Here is a 20,541-nt window from a genome sequence, read left to right on the forward strand (position 1 = left end):
GCCCTTTCAGCACTAGATTTAGGTCTCACGAGGGGGTAGGAAGCAGAGGTTGAGAGAAGAGGTTTGTTATTCCCTTAAGGAAACGTTTAGTATTGGGGTGCAATAGTACGGAGTACCCATCTACAGGTTGGTGAAATGCTGTGATAGCTGCAAGGTGGACCCTGAGAGAACCTCAATTTTTTCAGGGTCAGGGTATATTCCAGAACATGTGGAAGAGTTGCTGACACTGGAGAGATTTGTTGGGATGTGCACCAAATCTGGAACCTGGACCATTTCTGCAGGTTAAGCGCATCGTGTGAGGACTTTCTACTGTGCAGTAGAACCTCTGCACTTCCTTTGAGCAGGAGCTGTCTAGATGCTGAAACCATGTAAAAGCCATGCTTTGAGATGGAGGATCACCAAGTTAGGATGTATGGTACTCCCTTTGTCCTGAGAGAGGTAGTGTGGAGTGGTCAGAAGGGAAATTGGTGGGCACATCGTGAGTTGCATCAGGTAAGGGTGCCAGATCGGTCGCGGCCATGTGGGAGCAATGAAAATTAAGTAAGCTCTGTCCCTCCTTATCTTTAGCAGGACCTTCAGCAGAAGAGGAAATTGGGGAAAGATGTAAAGAAGGTCCTTGTCCCAAAGGTGGAGGACAGCATCAGTCAGAGAATGCTGTCTGATCTCCACCCTTGAACAGTGTTTTGGACACTTCTTGTTCTGGTAATTGGTGAACAGATCTGTGCATGGTGTTCTGTACTTGAAATTTTGCGTATTCAGGAGATAAGCCACAACAAGGTGCTATCGTGAGAGATGCACCAGTTCCATGGGTTCATCACCTCTGTGCTCAGGGAGGATGATCTGTCTCCTCTTGGACAATTGATATAATACATGCAGGCTATGTTGTCTGTTAGGATTTTTGTATGTGATCCTGTTATCAACAGGAAGGAAATTGGCACAGGCATTCCTGACTGCTCTCAAAGAAATTGATGTGCCGGGATCTCTCTGCAGGTGACTACCTTGTGATTGTAGAATATTGTAAGATCGAAAAATATTGCTCGGGCGTGCAGGAGTGAAATCAGGAAGGCCAAATCACACTTGGAGTTGCAGCTAGCAAGATATGTTAAGAGTAACAAGATGGGTTTCTTCAGGTACATAAGCAACAAGAAGAAAGCCAAGGAAAGTGTGGGCCCCTTACTGAATGAGGGAGGCAACCTAGTGACAGAAGATGTGGAAAAAACTAATGTACTCAATGCTTTTTTTGCCTCTGTCTTCACGAACAAGGTCAGCTCCCCGACTGCTGCACTGGGCAGCACAGCATGGGGAGGAGGTGACCAACCCTCTGTGGAGAAGGAAGTGGTTTGGGACTATTTAGAAAAGCTGGACGAGAACAAGTCCATGGGACCAGATGCGCTGCATCCAAGAGTGCTAAACGAGTTGGCGGATGTGATTGCAGAGCCATTGGCCATTATCTTTGAAAACTCATGGCGATCGGGGGAAGTCCCGGACAACCGGAAAAAGGCTAATGTAATGCCCATCTTTAAAAAGGGAAGGAGGAGAATCCGGGTAACTACAGGCCAGTCAGCCTCACCTCAGTCTCTGGAAAAATCATGGAGCAGGTCTTCAAGAAATCAATTCTGAAGCACTTAGAGGAGAGGGAAGTGATCAGGAACAATCAGCATGGATTCACCAAGGGCAAGTCATGCCTGACCAACCTAATTGCCTTCCATGATGAGATAGCTGGCTCTGTGGATGAGGGGAAAGCTGTGGATGTGTTATTCCTTGACTTTAGCAAAGCTTTTGATATGGTCTCCCACTGTATTCTTGCCAGCAAGTTAAAGAAGTATGGGCAGGATGAATGGACTACAAGGTGGACAGAAAGCTGGCTAGATTGTCGGACTCAACAGGTAGTGATCAATGGCTCCATGTCGAGTTGGCAGCCAGTATCAAGTGGAGTGCCCCAAGGGTTGGTCCTGGGGCCGGTTTTGTTCAATATCTTCATTAATGATCTGGAGGATGGTGTGGACTGCACCCTCATCAAGTTTTCAGATGACAAAACTGGGAGGAGAGATAGATACGCTGGATGGTAGGGATAGGATACAGAGGGACCTAGACAAATTAGAGGATTGGGCCAAAAGAAATTTGATGAGGTTCAGCAAGGACAAGTGCAGAGTCCTGCACTTAGGACAGAAGACTCCCATGCACTACTACAGACTAGGGACCAAATGGCTAGGCTAGGCAGCAGTTCTGCAGAAAAGGGCCTAGGGGTTACAGTGGATGAGAAGCTGAATATGGGTCAACAGTGTGTCCTTGTTGCCAAGAAGGCTAATGGCATTTTGGGCTGTATAAGTAAGGGCATTGCCAGCAGATTGAGGGACATGATCATTCCCTTCTGTTCGGCATTGGTGAGGCCTCATCTGGAGTACTGTGTCCAGTTTTGGGCCCCACACTATAAGAAGGATATGGAAAAATTGGAGAGTACAGCGGAGAGCAACAAAAATGATTAGGGGGCAGGAGCGCGTGACTTATTAGTAAAGGCTGAGGGAACTGGGATTGTTTAGTCTGCAGAAGAGAAGAATGAGGGGGGATTTGATAGCTGCTTTCAACTACCTGAATGGGGGTTCCAAAGAGGATGCATCTAGACTGTTCTCAGTGGTAGCAGATGACAGAACAAGTAATGGTCTCAAGTGGGGGAGGTTCGATGTTAGGAAAAACTTTTTTACTAGGAGGGTGGTGAAGTAATGGAAGGGGTTACCTAGGGAGGTGGTGGAATCTCCTTCCTTAGAGGTTTTCAAGATCAGGCTTGACAAAGCCCTGGCTCGGATGATTTAGTTGGGGATTGGTCCTGCTTTGAGCAGGGGGTTGGACGAGATGACCTCCTGAGGTCCCTTCCAACCCTGATATTCTATGATTCTATGATCTTATGGGTAGCCACCACTGAGAGAACTTTGGGAAATACTCTTGGGGCTGATGAAAATCCGAAGGGGGGGGCACTCTGTATTGGTAGTGGTCATGTCCCAGAGTGAACAGGAGAAAATGTCTGTGAGCTGGTAATATTGAAATGTGAAAGTAGCGTCGTGTAAATGGATGGCCAAAAACGAGTCTCCCTGTTCCAATGATGGAATGATTGTTGACAGTGTGACCATCTTGAACTTCTGAGCTTTGACGAACTTGTTGAGAGCTCTGAGGTCCAGAATGGGTCTCCAACCTCTCTTCCTTTTGGGTATTAGGAAATAATGAGAATAGAGCTCCTTGCCGCATAGATGTTGAGATATTGGTTCTTTGGCTCCTAACTGCAAGAATTGATCCACCTCCTGCTGTAGTAGACTCTTGTAAGAAGGTTCCCGGAAGAGGGACAAGGAAGAGTGTTGTAGAGGGCATAGGGAGGTGAAGTGGATGGACAAACTGGATCTGACAATCTCTAGAACCAATCTGTATGATGTTATGTGCTCCCAAGCACTGTGGAATGCTACCAAACATTTGGTCAAATGAGTGCATAGGCCAAATATTGGTCAAATGGGTGTATAGGCACAGGTAGTAGTGGGGAGAGGTTTCACAGTGACTAAACCTGCCAGTCAAAAGTGGTGCTTAGGGGAAGGTGGTTGGTTCAAGTATTGGGAGCCAGAAGGCTTCCATTTTGAGAATTTCCTTTTTTATTTTTTAAGGGCTCATAGTGTTGTTGTGACAGGAATTGGAACAAATATGGCCTTTGTTGGTACTGAGGGTTAAAATGTTTCTTTTGTCCTGGTATGTAGATTCCCAGTGACCCATGGGTGGCCATGGAATCCTTCTACGAGTGGAGAGGTATGTCATTCTTCTCAGTGAAGAGCTTCACACCCTCCAAGGGAGGTCCTCCACTGGGATCTGAACCTCCTTCGAGAATCCCGAGGGGTGAAGCCACAATGCCTGTCTCATCAGTTGGCCCTTCTGGATGATGGCCTTGAAGGAGTCCCAGGAGCTCTCCAGCAGTGAATCAGCCAAGTCATTCAATGTATTATAATTTGTGTAGTCGTACTTTGCCGTGAGCGCCTGGTAGTTGGCTATTCGAAACCTGTAAGGTGGCTGAGGAGTACGCCTGGGTCTATGAAAGCTCGTTGATTGGGAGGACAATTTTGGAAACAGATGAAGCATGGAGGATAGAGATGAGCTTGTGCTGTGGATATAGATGAGCTTGTGCTGTTTCTTTTTATGGCATGTGGAAGGTGTCTGCCACTCTTTTCTTAGGTGTTACCTCCTCCTCTGTCTCTTTCTCCTGGTCCTTTGTTTCTTGAGGATTTGAGGCCCGCGATGCTGTAGCCGAGGGGGCCTGCCTGGGAAGCTCTTGGACAATGCTTGGTGCCCTTGAGGCAGACTGCTCAAGGGTCCCAGTATGGCCACTACTCTGGCATAGGGCTTGGTGGAAGTGCCCACAGGTGGCTGTACCAAGATGGTGGTGGTGTCATCTTGTGGTATGTTCCTGGATCTTGTTGTTAGTGGGTCCCATATGGAGTTTGGGAGGAGTACTGTGAAATTAGTTCCGCTTTTCTTAACTGATCCCTCGCTTGACATTGGAGGGGCATGGCATGATTGTGGTTGACCATGGCTAGGTGCTGTGATTTCAGTACCAAGGGGCGGAGAGTCAGGTGGTACCAACATACTAAGGTCACCTTGTGGAATTCCACTGGTACTGAGCGTCGTGGCATCGGAGGTGGTGCCGTGATAAGTGGGGACCTCGCTTGTACTGATCTCTTTGGTACAGAGTGGGTCACTGTCACTGGTGGTACCAGTGTCAACTCATATACCGGGAGCATCTTAGGGCGTTTGACCTTACCTCTCTGTACCATAGATTCTGTGCCTGTGCCCAAAGGGTCCATGGGCCTGTCAACGGTATCAGACACCAACAGTCGCCATGAGGTGTAGATGCCGGATTACCTTGGTGCTGGTGGTGCTGAGAACACTGAGTTAGATGATGTTCACTTTCGACTATCCCTGGGCTCACTGAGGGCACTTCCCACTCTCTTTTGCAACTTGTGAGAAAAATCCCCAGACCGTTTCTTTGACCCACTATCCTTTGAAGTCGAGGGGAAGACTCTTGCACGCCAGAGGACTAGGGTCGGAGACCCACCTCCATACAGATGATTTTTTGGTAGAGCTTTCTGTCCTTGCAGGATCTCGGTCGGAGCTGCTGGCAGAGGGAACACTTTTGTGGGATGTGGCCCTCACCAAGGCAGCAGATGCACTGGGATTGCTTGTCCGCGACCGGGATCACTTTGCTGCAAGTGCGACACTTCTTGAAGCCCAGAGAGCCGTATCCTTCTCCAGGAGGAGTCACCCACTCACCCGGGTCAATGCAAGAAGGAAGTCTTTCTTTTATTTTTTTTAAGGCACGGCCATAGGAGTCAGAAGAAAAGCTAGATTTCTAAAAGCTAAAATTTAACAAATGAAAGGGAGAGTTAACGATCAGCTAGTAGACAGCTAAAGGCTCTGTCTCTAGCCAGGGACTGCTGAGAAGGAACTAAGGACGGTTAGCCCTCGCACGCTGGCTAGCCTCGTGGCACAGCACAAGGAGGGAGAGCACATGTGTGGGTCCAAGAGAAACTGCTACCAAAATTTTCTGATCAGCAGCGCAGGAATGCAGGCACACCTACAGTGCAGCACTAATAGGGTCACTATTAGAAGAAGGAGGTTAGGCTCCTAAATAGAACGGTTCTGATTTTAAAGAGGCTGACAACCCGCAAATTCCACTGACTATAATACAAGGTGAGGTTGCTCAGCACGTCTGAAAATCAGGCCAATTCCATTTATGTGCCTACATATGATTTTGGAATCTAATCTCAGGAACTCAAGTCCGAGAATTTTGACCAAATATCATGGTTAACTGTGATTTTTCTATCTTGTTCAAAATCAGCACATTGACAGAAATAAGTTTATTGACCTTCCACCATTTATATTGTTTACTTTTACTGTTTCACTAACTCGGAGATGTACTGGCTACCGCTTCCTGCAGCACCCATTGGCCGGGAACGGCAAACCTGGGCCATTGGGAGCTGCGGGGGGCCATGCCTGCGGACAGTCAACACCAGCAAATGTCTCACAGCCCGCAATCAGATTACCCTGATGGGCTGCTTGCGGCCTGCAGGTTGCCCACCACTTGTCTAAGTACAGTCAGAACCATAATCAGAGATTTTCTTACAAGACACTATTTCTTCCTTTATCCTTAGAATAGCTTGAGATATATTTCTATGATTCTAGAGGATGATGAAACAGACCAGACCAAAAAAAATATCAACTATGTTCACTAACCACTACCCTAAAACGTAAGTTTCACAATACTTAGGAGCTTTCCAAGATATCTTAATCAAGTATGTTTTATAGTTGCTCATACTGAACAAATTGAACAAGGTAATTTATTATTCAGATAGGCACAAAAGATTTCTGAAATACAAAGAGAAGGACTATAAAGGCACAAATCATCAGTAATGATGACAAGCTAAACTGCCTTTCAAATATGAACAAAATGCAACCATTTAGAATATCATATATCATGGTCTCACAGACCCTCATTTATTTTCTAACCATAGAGACTGCCTGATAATTTAACTGGTACTGTATTTCACATCTGTTAAGAATCTCTTTGTTAGGTAAGTGTTTCTTGAACTTGTACACAGAATAGAAAATTCTTTCAGGATCTCAGCTATTTGAAATTCAAACAAATCTGTGCATAAACTTTTTCAATCAAGAGGATTATTTCCTTCACAACCATATTTGCACTTTTAAAATGATTTTTTGCAGCATTGGTGCCACATAGAAAACTAGTGATAATATGAAAAAAACCTGCCCTTCACACCGAGAAGAAGATAAGGATCGCTTAATCCGTATCAGTAACTAAAACATTAACATTTACAGTGGTTTGGATTCCTAATGTGATAGTACGCAGCTGAACACAATCAGTTTTACTGATGGGATTTGTTGTTTTATTGTTTTTTCAATGCTCTGTGCAAAGCAAAATTAACGTTAAGGACCAAATTCTACTCCATTACACCCGTGTAAATACCTACTGGAGTAATAAAGTTACTCCATGTTTACACTGACAGTACACAGCAGAATTTGGTCCTAAAGAAACTGATAGCCTTAACTCAGCTATTTTATTTATATATTTTACTGAATATTTTATGTACTATAGTTTTCCATTTATCATTATATAGTTTAATCTTATATTCTTAACAATAAGACATATGTTAAATCAATCTTAATTTCTGGTCCTGCAAATAAGATGTGCAGTGTAGATTTCAATTAAGCCACTGCAACTCTATGCAGAGTTAGGATCTACTCCAGGACATCTACTTCAGAAATGGGAGCTTAGTAACTATAGCTCCAGTTCAGTAAGATACTGAAGCAAGTGCTTATTTTGAAGTATATTTATCTGTGGTACTTTTATAGCCCCCCATTACCACAGTATCTGAGTGCCTCACAATTTTATCTTTATCTTCACTGTGAGGAAGTGCTATTATCCCTATTTTAGAGATGGGGAACTGGAGAATGGAGAGAGTAAATGACTTGCCCAAGGTCACAAAGGAAGTCTGTGGTTGAGCAGAGAACTGAATCCAGGTCTCCCACATTCCAGACCAGTACTCTAACCACTGGACCATCCTTCCTCTCTATTGAGGACAATGGGACTTCACATGTTTTTTGAAACAAGGAATATGCTTAACTACCTTGTAGAATCATGGCTGATAGAAAAGGCAAGCAAAGTTTTGAGTCATCTTAGCTAGTCAAAACACATGATGACAAAGTTCAAGAACTGCACATGTAACATTTCTTCTTCTTGATTCCAATTATAGGTAAATCGAAACGATTTAGAAGGAAAGCTAAGCAACTATCACAGTGCAGAAACTAAAGTAATGACCTACTTAATTTCAGTGAAGATTCAGCAATATGAAAATAATTGCTTTTAGCAGAACATCTAATGATGGCGTTGGTCCCAAATGATTACATAAATGAACAGCTCACAGTTCACATCTGCATGTTTCAAATTAAACAAACTCACTCTCTTTTCAACTAAATAAGGAGCAGCTAAGATGATGATACCAAATCAGGCTAGTCCTAAACAATTGTGTAGTCACAGTAATCTAGATCGCACATTTAATACCAGTAATTACATTTGCTTAATAAAAATTACTTAAATTATATCAAATGGCAAGCACAAAATTTTAAGATTAGAAAAAGAACCACTAAGTTTTATTAACTGTTAGAAATAAAGGATAAGTCCTCTGCACATTGTCATTTGATATGTTGCAATTTAATTGAGATATAAATTGGAACACAAGACTAGCAATTTCAGTCATAAAACACAAGACAAGCATGACAAATGTTTAAGGCATAAAACATGACAAGAACATGTGTTAGACAAACTGAACAAATATAGACTTGTGAAATTAATTTTTGGTGTCCCCACAATTTGCATTATGAGGAGAGCTTGACACATACTTCATAAAAAATGAAGACAAAATTTGACAAATTTCCCCCCTCACAAACTGTTCAGGAACTTTGATTTATATCAACTTGAAATTTTGTTTGCACTGTAATTTTGAAAGGATTTTGAATTATGTAGAACTAAGTTTACGCTATATATTTGCTATTTATTATGCCTACTCTGACTGATCACCATAGTCACACAGTATTTTTTTTTGATTGGATGAATATGTAATGTAATCAAATTGCTGAGAATTAGATTCTCTCAGAGAGGAGGAGGGGCCATTTTTGGAATTATACATAGCTATGCTATCAGGATTAAAGAATTAGATCATCATAAATCTTTTCCCTTTGGGCACCACTTGAGTTAGGTGTTGCCACAGACATTACACCCCCAAAAATCTGTCTATTGTAACATTATTGGTTGGATTAGGTAAGAGGTAATTTTCTCTTTTTACAGTCATATCATAATTGCATGTGGGATGTGCATGCATGGTCCAAGCTTTGAAGATCATTTTCCAAGGCTCTAGTCAGGGTTTTGGGGCACTTATAGTTGCAAAGTGTGCAGTTACCTACTTTTATCAGTCTCATTTAGCTCTTTTAGTACCAGAAACATTAATTCATTTTAAGATTTTGGCAATACAATCCTCACATCATACTGTGTCACTTGTAACCACTATACCAGGAGTTCTCAAACTGGGGGTCGTGATCCCTCGGGGGTCATGAGGTTATTACACGGGGGAATCAGAAGCTGTCAGCTTCCACCCCCAAACGCTCCTTCACCTCCAGCATTTAGAATAGCATTAAATATAAAAAAAGTTGTTCATTTATAAGGGGGGGGATGCACCCCTTATATAAGAAAGGGGTCACCAATACAAAAGTTTGAGAACCACTACACTGTACCCAATCCTATATACAGCAATATTTAATGGATCTACAAAATACATGTACTCAACTAAATGGTTTTCAATTTTCTATAACCTATCACCACAATCCGTTACAGTCATTGTCACAAGCACAATAATAATAAACAAAAGTTAATGGGTTGCTTCACATAGCTACCTTGCAGACCTCAGAAACTGGCATGTTCCTGAAGCAGGCAGAAGAGGATGCTTGTACCCTTGAGGAAAGCACCTCCCTATTCTGAGTGAGAGGCTTGCTAGCCATTTGATAGAAGATGGAAATATGCTATGTGATCCACTTAAAGATTTTCTGCAACAGGTTGGCCTGTTGATATGCTGAATATGGCCACAACGATGCAGGGAGATGGCCTAAATGTCTTGGTGCAGTTGAAGCTCTGGGGGTTTCCAAAGTATGAAACTTTTTTTTCTCCTGGTGTTAAATGTGGTCTTGAGAAGATTACGAATGAACTTGGAATGTGATCTGAGAACTACCTTGTCCCTAAGGACAAACATGTAAACAATTCAGGCATGAGGGCTTGCAGTGCACCTACTCTCTGTGCTGATGTAATGGCCACAAAGAAGACCATCTTGATGGAAAAGTACTGCATTGAGCACTCTGACCCTGGTTCAAAGGGAGGTTCCATGAGGCTTTCCTTTAGAAAGATAGTATTGAGGCCCCACATGGGAGTCAGGCCTCTGACTGGAAAGCAAATATGAAGGAGGCCCTTAAAGAATGTGGAAAACATAAGGTCTTAAGAAGACCAACTACACCTCTACTGGAGCATGCCATACACATATCAGGTGGACCTTAACAGAGTTAAATGTTAGCGCTACATGTTTCAGGAGCAGCATATAGTCTAAGATCTTCTGTATTAGGACCTGCACAGGGTCAATATAATGTTGAGCTGTCTATATGGAGAATCTTCCATTTCAATGAATAAGTTTTTCTGGTGGAAGGTTTCCTGCTTTGTATGAGAAATTCCTGAATTTTTAGGAAACAGTCTCTGTCTGTAATACATAGCCAGCCAACATCCAGATCGTCAGTGGCAATGACTGTTGGTCTGGGTGTAGTATCTGACCTGGGTTCTGAGATGACATATTCAGGCAAGACATGGCATGTACGGAAGGACGTCAGTAATAAGTCTAACATCCAAAACTGGCCATACAGGGCTATTATAATCATGGAAGCCATGTCTCATCTGATCTTGGATACTATTCTGTGGATTAGGGGAATCAGTGGGAAAGCATATAGGAGCCGGCAAGACTACCAGAGGAGAAAGACATCTGGCAGGGAGCCCAAGCTCACGCCTCCCCTGGCGTAGACATTCGAACATTCCATGTTGTCATCTGCAACAAACAAGTCTATGACAGGAATCCCTCACTGGCGGAATACTCTAGATGATGACGTTTTGGCCTCATGGCTCATAGCTTGCATGTTCTAATGTAGAAGAACAAGTATACCAAGATCTGCTCAGTATATTCAATTCTCTGAGGCCCAAGAGACACCTGTGTCAATCCTTCAGGGGGATTGCAGGATGGACAAGCCTAACATCTGCCATAATAACTAGCCCTGTTCAGGGAATGGGTGTGTGTTGGGGGGGGGGGGCATAGGAGGAGGGTCTGACTAACAGAATTCAGTCCAGATGGGTTGGATCAGTTTGTGGTAGTTGAATATAATAGATAGGAGTTGCTCTGAAGACTATGGAATGCTTCAAAGAAGTGTGCTGAGCAAAAAACTAGCAGGTTGGATGCTTGCCAGGTTCTGTCTTGCTGCTGGTAGGAGAGAAACTAAGAAAGATCGCAGCTGCCCTGCACTTTGTATCCTAATATAGGAGCACAAGGAGACATAGGATGCCTGCATAACCCTAAAGGGTACTGTAATTAAAAACAAAACTGTGGCCTTGTTCAAAAGCACATGTGCACTTAAAGTGGGATCCAATGTAATTCAAAGAACAAGGAAAATTCACAAGCAAAAAGTTTTGTTAACATGGAGTTACGGTTGCAGGCACTCATAAGTACTCTGTGCCCCCCATTCCATTCCAGAACACGAGTTCAATTTCCAAAAAACAAACTTGCAAATCAGGAAATGCTGATTTGAAATGTTCTTACAAGAACGTTAGCATTACAAATAAAACATAACACAAACATTAGAAAATCAGGAAATGGGGAGTTAAGGTGACATCTCTCACAACACAACCACGGGATGCCAACAACTGGAAAAAGAAAAGTAGTACTTGTGGCACCTTAGAGACTAACACCTTTTCTTTTTGCGGATACAGACTAACACGGCTGCTGCTCTAAAAGAACAACTGGGAATAGCATGGTACATTATGCATCCCTAACAAAAGCCGCTATTTTGTCTGTGTACTCTGAACTCTAAATCAGAACCAGAGCTGTGTGAATAACTGATTTTTTGTTTTGGTAACTGAAGTTTTTATTTAGAAAAAAATAATTTCAAGTGAAACTGTTTGACCTGAAACTAAACATTTTATTTACATGTTTTTAAATCTCTTCAAAATATTAAATTGCAGTAAAATTCTACACAAAAAATGCATTTCAAATAAAAAATTATAACTGTTTCTGGTGCGGTTTCCCAACTGAAAGAGTTCAGCAAATTTGACCAATGAGCCCAAATCTACCCCGCCCAAAGAAAAAAACAACCCAAAAAACATTTTTGCACAAAAAATTTCCCCCATCTCTAATGAAGACTGATATCCATACATAATCCATCAACATGCATGCCGATATATGGAAGAAAAAAAAAGGGAAGGGCAAGACTGTGATTTTCCTGTGAGACTCCTCAGGACAGAGTCAAGGTTGTCTGATCATTTCATAGATAGTTTCATTGTCCTATCTGCTTTCTAAGTTAATATGAAAACTATTTGTATTTATCACTCTCAAATGACATTGTGATTTTCTGTTGTTGTTGCATATCATTAGACAATAGTTATACTCATTAATGTCTCTCCCAGGACAAAATATTTGCAAACGGAATGATGGGAGCGACATTTTTATTTTAACATGTATTCTGCAGCAATGAGGATTGCTTACTCTGTTGTCATTTACTTGTGTAGTCACTTACACTCTCAAAGTGAGGTTAAAAATTAGAAGACATTTTGGACAGTGGAAATTCTTCCCACCCATTTCTTTGGAAATTACACTGTGAAAAACACTGTCAGACCACAAGCTTTCTTAGTGTTGCCATCTCTTAACAAGGTCATCAAGGCACTAAATTTGAAAAGGTGCCGCAGCAGTGTACAGAAAATGCACAATAGCATTTCCAGCCACTATCCTGATACAACAGAATTACATGCACCTGATCAGGAGGGAGTTTTCTACAGGGGCTTTTCCAGCACAATTCAGACTATCAAAATGTTTCTCTACCTTAACTGGGGGTCCATTTACATTTAGTTTAAGGATCAATAGTTTGATGGTGTTGAACTATTTTTTTGGTGCAGCAAAAGGCATGAAAGGTGGTGATGGAATGAGCCAGTAATATCAAGAAAAGAGATACTACAGTGTCACTGAGGAGGTGCGAATCCTGCAGACAGACTACAATTGTGGGATGCAAATATTCCATTGTGGAGAAGATGTGTCCTAAAACAGGAGGCGATATAGGAGACGGTGCTTAAAGTGTGCTTCAGCAAAACAAGCCACAGAAACAGGAAATACCGTTTCTAAAAACCAAGACAGGTTGCTGAGGGGTGCACATTTTTAGTATCACCTAGGAGAATCTACCTCTCATTGGCTGCTTTCCCCACTTGCCTGCATCCGGAAGAGCAGCTAACCAGGGTTGCTGCAAGAAAGAGACAGAGCTCTTCCGCCCCCTTCCCCGACATCATTCTCACAGGAGGGGCAGGGAGAGGGGCAAGCAGGAGCCCAGTATCTCAGGACAGCCCAGCTCCCCACTCCCCCTTCCCTCCTGTGAGTAAGAGATGGTTCTTCTGCTGCTCTCCCTACCCCTTTTAACACCCAACCTGTGAAGGGGCAGAGGGGACCCCACTGAAACCGCCCCGCCCCCATTCCTGGGAGAGAAGAATGAAGAGCTCAGGAGGTGCAGCAGAGGTTGGAGGAGGCAGAACAGGTGACAGGGCAGAACTGATCAGGGTCTGGAGGGAGCAGAATTAATTGTTGGGCAAGGATAGGCAGTTGTAGGGATGATGAACCGCCCTACTCCCCTCACCCCACCCACTTTCAGATCACTTTAAACATAATTGTTAAATACTGGAAAACTCAGCCCAACTCAGTTCCCAGGAACCAACACTCAGATCAGATACATTCTCAAGAGTTCTGTCCTGCCTGCCAGACCGATTTAGTTAAACATTAGTACATTCCAATGGCTGGGGCGCAGACAATCACAAAATCTCTGTCCTCTTCTTTAAAATGCTGTTGGGGGCCCAGGGGAGAGGAGGTGACAGGGATGGAAATTCTAGGAAAAGCAGCACAAGATGGGGTTTTCCACATTGCTTTGTCAAACTACTTCAGTTTCAACCTAGACCCATGCTCCTTAGGGATCAGAAGCAAGTGAAAACCTGTGTGTTTATTCTGCATTTTGAACATCCTTTTCCAACTAACAGCTTTGAGACGAACACTCCACTGAATTCCCAAATGCACCAACATTACCTACTCTGCAGTACATACAAGAAAAAACATAAAGGAAGAATGGCTGTGATTTGGTCCTAGTGATTCAGTAATTTCTCAATAGTTCCACATATTGTTGCAATGCTTGCACATAAATTATCCATTTTTATTCAGTACATCACTGCATGCCTATGCTTTAACAAAAACTGGTTAAATAGATACCAAAAATTATAGATGAATTTAAAGTATCTAAATAAAAATAATGCAATACATAACTGCAAATTTTCTATGATTTTCACTGTATTTTCTCATCAATTTAAAAGATCATAATATCCCAGCCACATTTTGTTTGTTTTCATTTCATTTCTCTGCACTTTTAAATTTGCTATGCTTGTTTGGTCACTGGAAGCTTTCCAAGGTTGCTGATCTTTAGTTATATTTCACTTATTATTTTGTTGTTTTCCTTTCTTGTATCCCCAGTACCACAAGTTGCTATTATATATGTTATACCAGGGATTCTCAACCTTTTTCTTTCTGAGGCCCCCCAACATGCTATTAAAAACTCCAGGACCCAGCAGGGAGGTCTTGGGGCTCCAGCTATGGAGTGGGGCAGCCTTGGGCTCAGGGCTTCAGCCGCTGGGGGTGAGGGTGTCAGGGCTTCAGATGCAGACGGTCCAGGCTTTAGGGCTCCATGGGGTGAGAGGGCTCTCTGTTCTTGGCTTTAGCCTGGTGGAATGGGGGACTCTGGGCTTTAGCCATGCAGAGGCTGGAACTAGGAGCTTCTGACCTGCAGGGTGGGGTAGCTTGGGGCTCTGGGCTTTAGCCCCATGAGTCATGGGGACTCAGGAATTCTGTCTTGTGGAGCACCAGGGTTTCTGCCTCACAGGTGAGGGCACTCAGGGTCTCTGCACCAGGGGCTTGGGGCTCAGTGCTCCGGGCACCAGCCCCATGGGGTGTGGGATTTGGGTCTCGGGGCTTTAACCCCATGGGGCAGGGGAGCTCCAGGCTTTAGCCCCAGGAGGTAAGTGGGCTCAGAGCTGCAGGCATGAGCCCTATAGGTAGCCCCGTGGAGCCTGGGGTGGCTCGGGGCTTCTAGCCCCATGCAGCTTCTGCCTCTGTGGGGCGGGGGGCCTTGGGGCTCCAGTCTTTAGCCCAGCAGAGCAGGGGCTCCAAGTTTTAGTTGTGGAGTATCAGCACTCGGGGGCCCTGCTTTGCAGACCTCCTGAAACCGACTCACGGCCTCCCGCTTGAGAACCGCTGTGTTACACTATACTTGTGTACACACTCACACAAAAGCCAAAAAGATGCTAATTCAACTCAACACGCTAGTACAGTCTCCAGTGTTGTCTTGCAGCTTTGTTTACACTGAAAGAGAGACAGACCTCATGGCGCAGATAGAATCATAGAATCATAGAATATCAGAGTTGGAAGGGACCCGAGGAGGTCATCTAGTCCAACCCCCTGCTCAAAGCAGGACCAATCCCCAAAGATGTAGCCTAGTAATAAAGAAAATGTACATCAAATTCCAAAATACGTGAAAAAATTCTTCCTCTGTCAGACGATGATTTCCCCCCTGGTGTGAATTAGAAGCCAGTGTCACGGCTCCTCCCCCCTCCTCCGTCACTGGACCCAGAATAATCATCAACTATTATTTTAAGATCTGCACGTTAAACTCAACAAGTTCCTTGTCACAGTCCGTCCACATCAGAGTGAGTGAACACGAGAACTCTCCCTAGTGGGGAACCGGCGCCAGTGGCCGCTGCTCCCTCCTTCTTCCCACTGCCTGCCTGCGAGATGCACGCACAGAGCTCTTCCTAGCACCACATCACACGCCACGCTCTCCTCCATTGCTCATGCCTTTCCAAAAGTAGCAGGGAATTCAGCTTCATCAAATCATCTGCCTGCAAGACAGGAGCATTACAGAGATGGCTTCATCCTGAGCAGATCCGGAACCCAGATTGGAAACGGTGTCTGCTGAAACGACTCCCCCTCCGCCCCCTTCCCCCGGTTGGATTCCAGATCTCAGTGAAGACAATTGCAGTAAATGAGGACATTTCAGGAGTGCGTGGCTGCTGCCGCCGCCGCTGCCTAGAGGCGAACGCTCTCTTGGTCACAGCTGAATAAATGGCTCAGTGTGATAGCTAAAGGGGTGGTGCTGATCAAGTCTCCGGAAAGCAAAAGAACATTTCCAGCCGGTATATCTTGCAGCAGATGCTCTACACCCGTGGATCGTTTCACTGCAAGCTTGCAGAAGTGAACGGAGAGAAATGCATCGCAAAGGAATTGCACAGACTTTTAGTTATTTTTAAGGCAGCGTAAGGTAAGCTTTCCACTGCAATTAGACATGTTACCCTGAACTGTAATGCTACCCACAGATCTGGAGGGATCAGAGAGCCTGCTTCCCCACCTCCCTGAGAGAGGATTCATGCCAATAGTGAGTTTCCAGGTTTTCCTAATTAAAACTTCATAATGAAAAGTGTAAAGCCGCTGAGCCTAAATGTTTGGGGAGGGACTGTTATGCAATAGTATTTGGCTGCCTGGGGATAGGTATTGCGTCCTATAACTTTAATGACAGATAAGCGGAGAAAAGGGCTGAAGAAATATCACTGTGTGTCCAAACCATTTCTTTGTTCTAGAAAAATACCACAGCTTCACCTAATAAAACACCTTGCCAGGAGATTAGTAGTTAAAGAATTTTCAGAAGATGCACAAGGTGCTTCAGCCTTACAGGATTGATTACAACTACCACGGTTTATTAACTTTTCTATTATAAAGCCCAAATATAGTCCCAACAAAGAGATTATAATTATACCTACCTCTAAAACATGGTAATGAGATTATTACCAAGCAGATTTCCTTCCCAGTAACTTGCTGTAAAGTACTGGGGGTAGGGGAACACACATCTTGCTCCGGTGTTGAAGCTCTTAGCATTTTGTGAACTATTATTATAGTTGGCAAACAGTGGCTCTCACCATTTAATATTCCCAAACCCCTACCACTTAACGCATTTCAGTTGGAGACGGCATGAAAATGTAGCAGACAAATAGGACAAAGGATAGTATACATCAAGCACCAAAGTCAAAGAGACTGCCTTGGACCTTGCATCTTGCTGCTTCATGCAGTGGGGTTTCCGTCTTGCCTTTGTATCACTCAAATAAAAATCCTCTCCTGTGACCTCAGCGTTTCTATTTAATATAATACTACAGAGAGCTCCAGTAATAAAGGGGGAACTCGGATTGTGGTTAGCCCGGGTTTGCAGGGGGTGGAGAACCATGACAAAATAGGGCATATCTTTGCATTCTGCAAACCAAGAAACAAATTCTCAGCTTGTGTCAATGTCTCCCAAGAGGTCTGTCCCAGTGGAACTGCGGCTCCACTCTCTGCCAGAGGAGCCAGAATAGGCAGTGAAGCAGTTTAATTCGACCTTGTATGTCTAAACAGCTTAAATTCTGTGGAAGCGTAACTGAGAGAAATTTAACTCATTAGGCTCTGGGATCTGGAAGTTTGAAAAAGATCCATTTTTTAAATCTCCATGATTATATTATTTTACATTTGAACACTGGAAGGCAGCAACAAAACAGACAACAGTAAAGGATCACATCAGTATTGGACATTTATTTCTTTCCTTTAAGTGTTTCATTGTTGTTACCTTTCATATTTACTATCAGTGTCAGAGATGCTGTACCTATGAAGGTTAAAACCTAGATGCTGGGTGAAAAACTAACCAGTAAATTTCATGCTGTGACCATTCCAATTTGTATTGTACACATTAAAATTAATGTAACATTAATTTCAAAACCACAAAAATATGTCTGTAATAATTCTCAGCATGGAGAATCCTAAACCTTATTCTTACTCTTGGTGTTACACAGATTGTATTCCACCAATCTGCTAATGGTTCACTTTCTTTACTACAACAATATTAGTCTCTGGCCAGATTGGCAAATAGAGTTTGAAATTAAAAGCTGTTGTTTATTTTAGTATATCTATTACAAAAGTATGCAAGCAGTTCAAATAATGGAAACACTGTCATCTGAATTTTAACTAGATATTACTAAGTTAACATCTAGTGGTTTAAACCCTATATGGATGACATTTTTAGTCATACTGGTTCTCATACTGGTTCTATTAAAAGCAGATTATGAACATTTCTAATGCAACTACCCACACCGAACAGTTTCTTAAACAATTATCAGATACAGTTTTAATGTGCTTCTGCATTTAAAGGATATTAAATCATCTAAGGAAGACTCAGGGCTACTGAAAGCTTACAGTACAGAAAATATTTTTATTTTAGTAATGACATCATTATGTCCTTGATGGAAAAAAAAACCCTGTTAACACTGCTTTTTAATTTTAACATGATTAACAAAATAATTCTAACTTTTAATAAAACAGAACCCATTCCTCATCTCCACGCCCCTCCCCAACACAAAGAAGAGTAGACAGGTGGCAACAAGCCACCTGATAAAGAAAGTATTAGTTACTAATCTATGGGAACAACATTTAAACTGCTCATCAATTGACATTCAATGCACAGGTCTGCTCATTAAGCAAGTACTTCACAGGATCATCTTTGTGGTTTGCAATTTAACTATTTCACTGACAGAGGCACCTTTCATAACAGAATAATATAAATATCTAACAAATTTGGAGAAAATAAGGAGATTAAATTCTCATTGAAATTATGTACAATGAAAACATGGCCTACAGTACCATGAGCCTCTGCACAAGAGATGAATCACAAAGCATGTGTACTCCTCATCACACTCACCATAGTGGACAGAATTCTATTGGTCACCAAAACACATTGTCACGTCACTTGGAAATCCAAACTCAGCAACAGACTTTATGCATTTTATGTTGAGACACCAATAATTTTTTGTATAAAAGGTATTATTTTTAGAATAAGGTAAGAGCAAAGTTACACAATAGTAACATAAAGCACTGATAGTGCCACTGTAGTGACCACTGTGGTAATGAAAGTCAATGAAATCCATTAGCTTGCCAAAAATCTATGCTAAAACATAAGCAGAGCTCTACAAAGCAATTGAGCTGTGAAATCTCAAGGCAATTCCTTGTAGGGACCAGTTAGCTTGGGTAATCATACAAATTTTACAGACCTGAGGCAAATCATAGTAAATCTAAAAAAATTTAGAACGTAAAGACTCCCCAGACAAAACTTGCTTAATTATTTATTAAGACTGCATTATGTATTTCATGCCCTCTGATAACCACAATTTAGTTAACCAGCTGAAATCCCACTGAGACTCTAAACAAAAACATGGATGCAACAAACTTGTTTATAGTACATAAGTCCCTTACATTTTATTATATCTACCTTTTAAACTTAGTACTATTATTTCTTTTAGAGATTGAGATCACAAGCATATTTTAGAGTGAAATCCTGAAGTGATGAATTCAATGGGAGTTGAAGATACTAATCTCTCAAGAACTGGTCCTTCAGTTTTTTTGTAATTGGATAAATACAGGACAACATGGCAACATACAAAGCTACAACTAATATAATATTCAAATACAAATATTTTTGTGAAGTCTTTAGATTCATTATTAATTACAGAATATGATCAGATGCATTTTTATTATAGTGGAACATCTCTACACTGAAGTCAATTTACTGCATATTTTACTCAAAGAGAATAGAATCTCTACTGATCCCTTAATGCTTTCAAAAACAGTATTACTACTTTATGCATATGCACAGAACAAAATCATGGGGATGGATCACTGGCTTAAAATCAGGTACTTTTCAGTTATGCATATGAGCACAAATCTCACAGGCAAAGATAACTGGTTGTAAAAAAACAATACAAAGCCCTAAAAGCTCATTTTGATGTCCTTCCTTGTGCATACTTTTCTCCTTGAGCTGAGGAGAGATATTGGGCCTCATTTTGCTCTCATACCAATTTTAAAACTAGGCCCACAGACTTCAATGCAATTAGTTCTTATTTACACCCAGTGTAAATTAAAGGGGAGTTGGGATCATTTAATCAGAGATGGACAGAGCCAAAACCCCAGGTCTGAATATTCCCACATTTTGGCAATTTAGATCCCAGATCTGTGGCGTGGGTCCCTTTCTAGTTATAATATAGACTCTGTTATGATTGTTTAGAGTGAGCAGACAAAGTGGGAGAGGAATATGCATTCTCATTGGGAATTGCTAAACTATTAAATACAACACCAATTCCTAACTTTAAGCTATGGTGTATGCCAATTCCAATGGCATGCTACATCAACTGGTCTCCAAACCCACCACGAATGAGACCAAAAACTGTATGAAATGTCTCATCAATGCTGTGAATATATGTGCACATACAGTGTACTATTTAAGGACCTGATCCTGCAAATCCTTATTAACATGAGTAGTACTGCTGAAGTTACCAAAACTCAGTAAAGGATCACAGACCCTAATATGCTCTCTGAAATAATACAGTCATTAGTTTTGAATGTGTTTACTTGCTTGGCGAAATGCAGATATACTTTTATAGGGAAGTTTCTATGGAAAAAAATATTAAACTCTTTAACCATTTACTCATAAGTTAATGCATTAGACCAAGAATGTATTTGGTAAAATAAATAACCGATGAGATGGCTAAGAAATAAACCT

At 42.2% G+C, this 20,541-nt stretch overlaps 2 protein-coding genes across 2 annotated transcripts in view; one reads left to right on the plus strand and one right to left on the minus strand.

The window, feature by feature from the left end:
* Nucleotides 1-20,541, minus strand: part of DOCK1 (dedicator of cytokinesis 1) — a 578,721-nt gene that overhangs the window by 305,781 nt on the left and 252,399 nt on the right.
* Nucleotides 15,556-20,541, plus strand: part of INSYN2A (inhibitory synaptic factor 2A) — an 80,468-nt gene continuing 75,482 nt past the window's right edge. The window contains exon 1 of the mRNA XM_038408543.2: nt 15,556-16,233. The gene's annotated coding sequence lies outside the window, so the exon portion shown is untranslated. The remainder of the gene's footprint in view (nt 16,234-20,541) is intronic.

This window comes from Dermochelys coriacea, chromosome 7 (assembly GCF_009764565.3).
Source record: "Dermochelys coriacea isolate rDerCor1 chromosome 7, rDerCor1.pri.v4, whole genome shotgun sequence".
Lineage (NCBI taxonomy): Eukaryota > Metazoa > Chordata > Testudines > Dermochelyidae > Dermochelys > Dermochelys coriacea.